This window comes from Camelus ferus, chromosome X (assembly GCF_009834535.1).
Source record: "Camelus ferus isolate YT-003-E chromosome X, BCGSAC_Cfer_1.0, whole genome shotgun sequence".
NCBI lineage: Eukaryota > Metazoa > Chordata > Mammalia > Artiodactyla > Camelidae > Camelus > Camelus ferus.
The window spans coordinates 44,205,281-44,213,851 of NC_045732.1; positions in this window are offsets into that span (position 1 = coordinate 44,205,281).

The following is an 8,571-nucleotide window of genomic DNA, read 5'->3' on the forward strand; positions in this document are numbered from 1 at the left end:
CAGGACCTTGTGTATGCTAGGCATGCACTCTATCACTGAGCTATACCCTCCCCCAACATGGCCCTCAAGTATTTTTTAGCTTGAATCTTCTCTACATGCTTCTCTTGGTCCTTGTCCCCCCCACCCTACTGCTCCAGCCTCTTTAGGACTCCATTTTCTGGTTTTCCTTTTCCTTATCACTTGTTTTTACCATTTCCTCCCCCCTATCTCTTGTTTGTCCTTTTTTATTTTGAGCCTGTTGAAAAATGAACACAAATACCTATAGCTCACCCCTATAGACGGCCCTGAGCCACCTCTTGCCAACTACAGTCGCCCCAGAGCATGTACTACCCCGGAGCCTGCTTCACTGCCCTAGTCTGCGGCAGGCAGAAAGTTGGCACTGCTGATTTTCTTCTCCATCTTCATCATTATTACCATCAAACATCCCCAGTGTGTCTACAAATCTCTCTCCCGCCTCTCTTTCTTCTTCCCCACCTCTCCCCACCCCTATCTGTTAGTTCTTCATCTCCCCACCCTGATCTCTTTAGCATCTATAAATCTTTTATTTTTTCAGTGGCAATGAGCTTTCAGACCATTCCATTCTTTTCCTCTGGGTTTTTATCAAGTTCTCTGATTTCTGGTCTATTCTCAACCAGATATCAAACATGGTCTAACTCTGGACAGCTACAATATATAGTGTCTCTTTTTGCTGCATGAATTTCATCATATTACATGTTTGTATGGACCTCAGCATGCCTTCAGAGAATCAAGCCCACTCTTAATTATATGCACTCCTCAAGGTTATCATTGGTACTGATAAACTCCAAATTCTCTCCTTTTTGGCTTAGAGATGGATTGAAAATTTTCTTTTATAGCCACTTCTGTTTCTAATTCTGCTTTTCTTGGGCCAATATTAGAATGAGTTTGCATTTCTTGAGCACCCATGAATTGTTGGCAAAGGGAGGGGGGAGCCTGGTGGTTGGGAATGGAGACGCCTCGATGCAGCCCCTGAAATTGTGAGGAGGGGTCAACAAGGGCTGTAAATGACCACAGATAATTCACCAAATAAATGATCCACAGGCTGATAATCAAGCAGTGAATGTTCTTTAAACACTGCGGCAGGCTTCAAGCCATGATGAAGTGTTTTTGGAGCTGCTCTTGTAGCAGCTGTGAGGCTGCTTTTCATAAGAGAGCCGAGCAGTCCTGCGGACACTAACTGGGCTGCATAGGCCAGGCTTTGAGGGGCCACCAGTGGGTCTAATGCATCGTGTCCAAAGGATGGAGCAAGCCTCAGGCCACTGGAAAAATCTGATGAAGACCCAAAAGCTCAAAGGACTTCCCTCAAATTTCCCTTCTGGAAATTAACTTAATAACTGTAGGTTGCATTTTGGGACTGGAAGATTCAGAGATCTGGGTTCAGCCTCATCCCCATGGACTAGGGTTTGGAGTAGGGTCAGAAGAATAGAATCTTAAGAAAGAAATGAGTACAGACAGACAGACAGACAGACACCCTGTTGTACTGCTTGGACTAATATCAAAAAGTGGGAGGAAGTGGGAAAAGTGGAATAAATTTTAAGGCAGCGCTGTAACTCAGAAGTTATAGGAAAGCTTTGTGGTTAGCCCTAGCATTGCCAATGGATGGCTGGTGAGGCTATCTTATGTCCCACCAAGTGGTGTGGCTAAGACTGCAGATACTCATGTTTTAATCAGAAGATGCCTGCTTTTCTTTTCTATGAAGACAGAATGGAATCTTAAAGTCAATGGCATCTTACAATGGCCCTCAGCCATTTTTTCATTTTGATATTTTTCAAATTTGGCTGTAGCTTCCACTTGATGTTATCTTCAACGTGAAATGTACTACATGCCTTGCCTAAGTCAGAATGGCTCATGATGAGGACAGGGCTGAGTTGTAGTGACTAGATGCGAGGGGTTGAGCTAATGAATGTTGCTATCCTCTTAGGTTTTTTTGACAGCTACATCCTACTACTGGCTGCAATGGGAGTCACTGTCAAACCACATATCTATATGATTCTTACACAGACTGGTGTGAAGACACAGCTGCCCATCTTATCTTGTAGACCTGGCTCTTGGGACTCAAGGGCAGTCCCTTACATTCATTCCTGTTAAATTTCATTCTGTTTCATTCAACTCATCATCCCATTCATTCATTCAGAAAACATTTAGTAGTCCAGGTCCTGTGCTGGGAGCTGGGACACAAAAACAGCCCCATAACTTCCATGTATTGCGGGAGGAGTAGACAATAAAAAGACTAATAGGTAAATGCTAAGTTATAAGTGTGTTTGAATTATGTAGAAGCACATAAAAGGCGTACCCAGTGTAAGCTTGGATTGGGGAGGGATGATCCTAGAATGATATATTCACTTAGCTTCTTATTAACTGTATGAGCCCTCTGTGCCTCATTCTCTTTATGAGTAAAATGGGGATAGTTCCCTTTTCTCCACACCCTCTCCAGCATTAATTATTTGCAGAATTTTGATGATAGCCATTCTGACCAGTGTGAGGTGATATCTTATTGTGATTTTTATTTGCATTTCTCTAATAATTAGCAATGTTGAGCATCTTTTCATGTGCCTGTTGGCCATCTATCTGTATGTTTTCTTTGGAGAAGTAAAGGGAACCTTCCTGCACTGTTGGTAGGAATGTAAATTGGTACAACCACTATGGAGAATAGTATGGAGGTTTGTTAAAAAATGAAAAATAGACTTACCATATGATCCAGCAATCCCACTCTTGGGGATGTATCAGGAGAAAACTGTAACTTGAAAAGATACATGCACCCCAATGTTCATAGCAGCACTATTTACGATACCTAATGTAAAAATAATGAAATAATGCCATTTGCAGCAAAATGGGTGGACCTAGAGATCATCATATTAAGTGAAGTAAGTCAGAAGACAAATATCACATGATATCACTTATAGGTGGAATCTTAAAAATGAGACAAATGAACTTATTTACAAACCAGAAACAGGCTCACAGACATAGAAAACAAACTTGTGGTTACCAAAGGGGAAAGGAGGTTGGATAAATTAGGAGTTTGGGATTGCAGATACAAACTACTATATATAAAATAGATAAACAACAAGGTCCTACTGTATAGCACAGGGAACTATAGTCAATATCTTGTAATAACCTATAATGAAAAATAATATGAAAGAATATGTGTTTGTGTATATATATATATATATATATATATATATATATATATATATATATATATATATATAACTGGATCACTATGCTGTACACCAGAAACTAATACAACATTGCAAATCAATTATACCTCAATAAAAAATTAAAAAATACCCAATGTGAATAATAGGCTGAAAAAAATAGACCCTCATTAAATTCCATGTCATGGAGTTCCAGAAGGAGAGGGAAAAAAAGGGTAGGGCTAAAAAAGTATTTGGAGAAAAAAATGGCTGAAATTTCTCCTAATTTGGCAAAAGACATAAACCTGCAGATTCAAGATGCTAAGTGAACTCAAAACATCCATGCCAGGAAATCTATGCCAAGACACATCATAGTCAAACTTTTGAAAACTAAAGCAAATAAAAACAATCTTGAAAGCAGCCATAGAAAAATGATGTGTTTCCTATAGAGGAAAAACAATTAGAATGACAGTGAATTTCTCATCAAAAACAATGGAATACTACTCAGCCATAAAAACCGACAACATAACACCATTTGCAGCAACATGGATGCTCCTGGAGAATGTCATTCTAAGTGAAGTAAGCCAGAAAGAGAAAGAAAAATACCATATGAGATCGCTCATATGTGGAATCTAAAAAACAACAACAACAACAACAACAAACAAAGCATAAATACAAAACAGAAATAGACTCATAGACATAGAATACAAACTTGTGGTTGCCAAGGGGGCGGAGGGTCGGAAGGGATAGACGGGATTTCAAAATTGTAGAATAGATAAACAAGATTATACTATATAGCACAGGGAAATGTACACAAGATCTTATGGTACCTCACAGAGAAAAAAATGTGACAATGAATATATATATGTTCATGTATAACTGAAAAATTGTGCTGAACACTGGAATTTGACACAACATTGTAAAATGATTATAAATCAATAAAAAATGTTAAAAAAAAAAAAAGCCATGGAGGCTGGGAGGAAGTGGCACAAGAGTTTTTAAAGAGCTAAAAGGAAATAACTTCTGAATCAGAATTTTACACCTAGTCAGATATCCTTTAGATATGGTGGAGAAATAAAGACATTCTTGGAGGAATGAAACTAAGAGAAGTTGTGGTTAGCAGACCTATTTACCCTAAAAGAATGGCAAAGAAGTTCTCAAAACAGAAAGGAAATTATAAAATAAGGGATCTTGGAACATCAGGAAGGAAGAAAGAACAGCCTAAAGAGCAAAAAAAAACAGGTAAATACAATAAACTTAATGTTAGAGACTGAATTGTGTCCCTCCCAAATTCATATGTTGCTGTCTTAAACCTTAGGACCTCAGAATGTGACTATTGGAGATGGAGCTTTTAAAGAGGTAATTAAGGTAAAAATAAGGTCATATGGGTGGACACTGATCCAATATGACTGGAGTCCATATAAGAAGAGGAGATTAGGGCACAGGAATGCACACACATAAAGGGAAGATCATGTGAGTACGCACAAGACAGTGGTGATCTGCAAGCCAAGCAGAGAGGCCTCAGAAGAAACCAAACCTGAAAAATGCCTTGATTTTGGACTTCTAGCCTCCAGAACTGTGAGGAAATAAATTTGTGTTGTTTAAACCACCCAGTTTGTGGTATTTTGTTATGGAAACCCCAGTAAACTAATACACTTTCCTTCTCAGGAGTTTATAAATTATATTTGATGGTTGGAGGAAAATGATAACACTTATGTCATTCTCACTGAATATAGAGGAACTATTTAAGATAATTATGTTATAAATGGAGGAGAGCAAAGGTACATAAAGGAAAGTAAGGTCCCTACACTTAACTGTAATTAGAAAAGTACTAACAGCAGTAGAATGTGATAAGTTATACATATATAGTGGAGAACTATGATCAATCACTAAAATACTATATATTAGTTAAAAACTAAACTAAAAGTGTTCAAGTAACCTGCAGTAAGGTGAGGCAAAACAGAGAACCAAAAAACCAAACAATGGAAAAACAGATTTATTAAAAATAAAATTATAGGATTAAGCCCTAACATCAATAATTACATTAAATGCAAATGGTCTAAATATATCAGTTCAAAGACAGAGGTTGACAGAGTGAATTGGAAAAAAACCCAAGATCTAACTAAATGCTGTCTACAAGAAGCTCACTTCAAATATAATGATATTCATAGGATGAAAGCAAAATTATGGGAAAAGATATACCATGCAAACAGTCAAAAGAAAGCAGGAGTGGCTAAATTAATTTTAGATAAAGTAGACTTTCAGAGCAAAGAAAATCACCAGGAACAAAGAGGAATCTTACATAATGATAAAAGGGTCAATCCACAAAGAAGATATTAAAATTCTGAATGTAAACAAACCAACAGTGCTACAAAATGTGTGAAGCAAACGTTGATAGAACTAAATGGAGAAATGAACAAATCCATAATTATAGTTGGAGATCTCAAAACTTCTGGCTTAGTAATCAATAGCACAACTTGTCAGAACATCAGCAAGGATACAGGAGAACTCAACATCATCAACCACAAGGATCTAACTGATGTTTATAAAGGACCCAAAAGCCTCAGCATACACATTCTTTCCAAGTGTTCAAAGAACATATACCAAGAGAGCCCATATCCTGAGTTATAAAGCAAACCTCAACAAATTTAAAAGAAGTGAAATCATAGAGTTTGTTCTATGACTGCAATAGAATCAAACTAAAATCACTAAGAGAAAGACAAGCAGTGTATATTTCAGGGACTCAAGGCTGCTTCAATATTAGAAAAGCAATGCAATCCACCATATTGAGGCTAAAGAAGAAAAATCACATGATCATATCAACTGATGCAGAAATACATTTGACACAATTCAATACTCGTTCATCATAAAAACTCTCAGCCAACTAAGAACAGAGGGAGACATTCTCAGGATGATAAAGAACATATACAAAAACCCCACAGGTAGCGTCGTACTTAACAGTTTAAGACTGAATGTTCTCTATTCTGTTCCATTCTATGTGAAGTAAGCTAGAAAGAGAAAGAAAAATACCATGTGAGATCGCTCATATGTGGAATCTAAAACAAAAACAAAAACAAAAAAGAACATGAATACAAAACAGAAACAGACTCATAGACATAGAATACAAACTTGTGGTTGCCGGGGGTGGGGGGGAGGGTGATGGGAAGGGACAGACTGGGAGTTTGAAATTTGTAGATACTGACAGGCATATGCAGAATAGATAAACAAGATTATACTGTATAGGACAGGGAAATACATACAAGATCTTGTGGTAGCTTACAGTGAAAAAGAATGTGACAGTGAATATATGTATGTTCATGTATAACTGAAAAATTGTGCTCTACACTGGTAATTGACATAACATTGTAAACTGACTATAACTCAATTAAAAAAAAAGAGACTGAATGTTCTCCTAAGATCTAAAACAGGGCAAGGATATCTGTTCTCACCATTGCCATTCAACACAGCGCTGTAAGTTCTAAGCAGTTCAATAAGGAAATAAAAAGCACACAGATAGAAAGGAAAAAAATAAAACTGTCCCTATTTGCAGAGGACATGATTGTCTGTGTATCAAATCCCCAGGAAGCTACAAAAACTCCTGTAACTAATGAGTAAGTTCAGCAAAGTTGCAGGATATGAGATCAGCTACAAAAGTCAAATTTAGTGGGTGTGGGTATAGCTCAGTGGTAAAGAGCATGCTTAGCATGCATGAGGTCCTGGGTTCAGTACCTAGTACCTCCATTAAATAGTAAAAAAAAAAAAAAAAAAAACCTAATTACCCCCCCAAAAAAAAGTTTAAAAAAAGGAATTTTAAAAAGTCAAATTAATTTCTATATACTAGCAATGAAGATGTAGAAACAAATGTAATAATATCATTTACAATATCACTCAAAAAATGAAAATTAAACACTTAGGTATAAATCTAACAAAACATGTATAAGATTTGTATGTTGAAATTACATAATGCTAATGAAAGAAGTAAAAAAAAAAGGTTTAAATAAATGGAGATATGGATTCATGTTCATGGATTGGAAGATTCAATATTGGTAAGGATGACAGTTCTTCCCAAGCGTTATATAAGTTTAATGCAATTCCTATCAAAATCCTAGCAAGATTGTTTGTAGACATTAGACAAATTTATTATAAAATGTATATGAAAATAAACAGACTCTGGAATAGTTTTTTAAAAAATCTTTGTTTTTTATAGCCCCAAATTGGAAATAACCACCATGTCCTACACAGGTGAATGGGTAAACTGTGGTATATATTTTTTTATCATGGAATACTATTCAGCAACGAAAAAGAACAATTGATACATGCAACACCTTGGATGGATCTCAGGAATTATTCTGAGTGAAAAAAATCCACTATCAAAAAGTCACATACTATATTATTCCATTCATATAACAGACTCAAAATCACAAAATTATACACATGGAAAACAGTTCCATGGTTACCAGGAGTTAGGGATAATAAGGGTAAGGGGGTGATTGAACTGTAAAGAGGCAGCATGATGAAAATTCTTATGGTGATGGTATAGTTCAATATCTTGATTATGGTGGTAATTGCAGGAATACACACATATGATAAAATGACATTAAACTATCCACACACACTGTACCAATATCAATTTCCTATTTTGATATTGTACTATAATTAAGATGTAATCATTGGAGGAAACTAGGTGAAGGGTACGTGGGGCCACTCTGTACTATCATTGCAATTTTCTGTGAATCTGTAATTATTTCAAAATAAGTAAAACAAATTTTGAAAAAAGTGACTGTGTCCAAGTAGTCATTGGAGACCTTTAAAAGAGCCATTTCAGGAGAAAGGGAGCTGTTGAAAGCAGACAAGAGAGAAAAGATAATGCAGCAAGATTCTTGAGGAAACAGAGTATGAGATCAGGAGCACAGATGGAGAAATAAGCCTTGGCTAGAAGGAGACAAGTCTTTTCCTCTGAGGCATGAGGGATCAGGTTAGGGTAGTTGCAGGTGAATGTAAGTTTCTAGGTAGAAGAATAAAGTTGGGAGAGTTTCTGTCCTGATGACCTCTGCTTTCTTAGTAAAATAGGAGCCGAGGTCATCTACTGAACGTATTGGGAAATATGGTGGGTAGGGGATTTGATGTGTTTGGTGAAAGTTTCAAATAGCCACTGAAGGTATTGGAAAAGGAGTCTGATTAGGGTCACATAGGAAGATTTTCTAGTCATTTGAAAATCACGCAAATGTCCGAGATCAAGATTGTAGAGCGACAGTAATCCACATACTTGTGTGATTTTTCTTCAGTCATACTCAGCCTAGGATAGTTGAAGAAAGGGCAGGTGACCCATGTAAGAGTTTGGTTGTTAGGGTGCCATGGAGGGACAAGATGGGAAGGGAGTAGCAGAGAGAGAAGAGTAAAGAGGTAACGTATTGCTCAA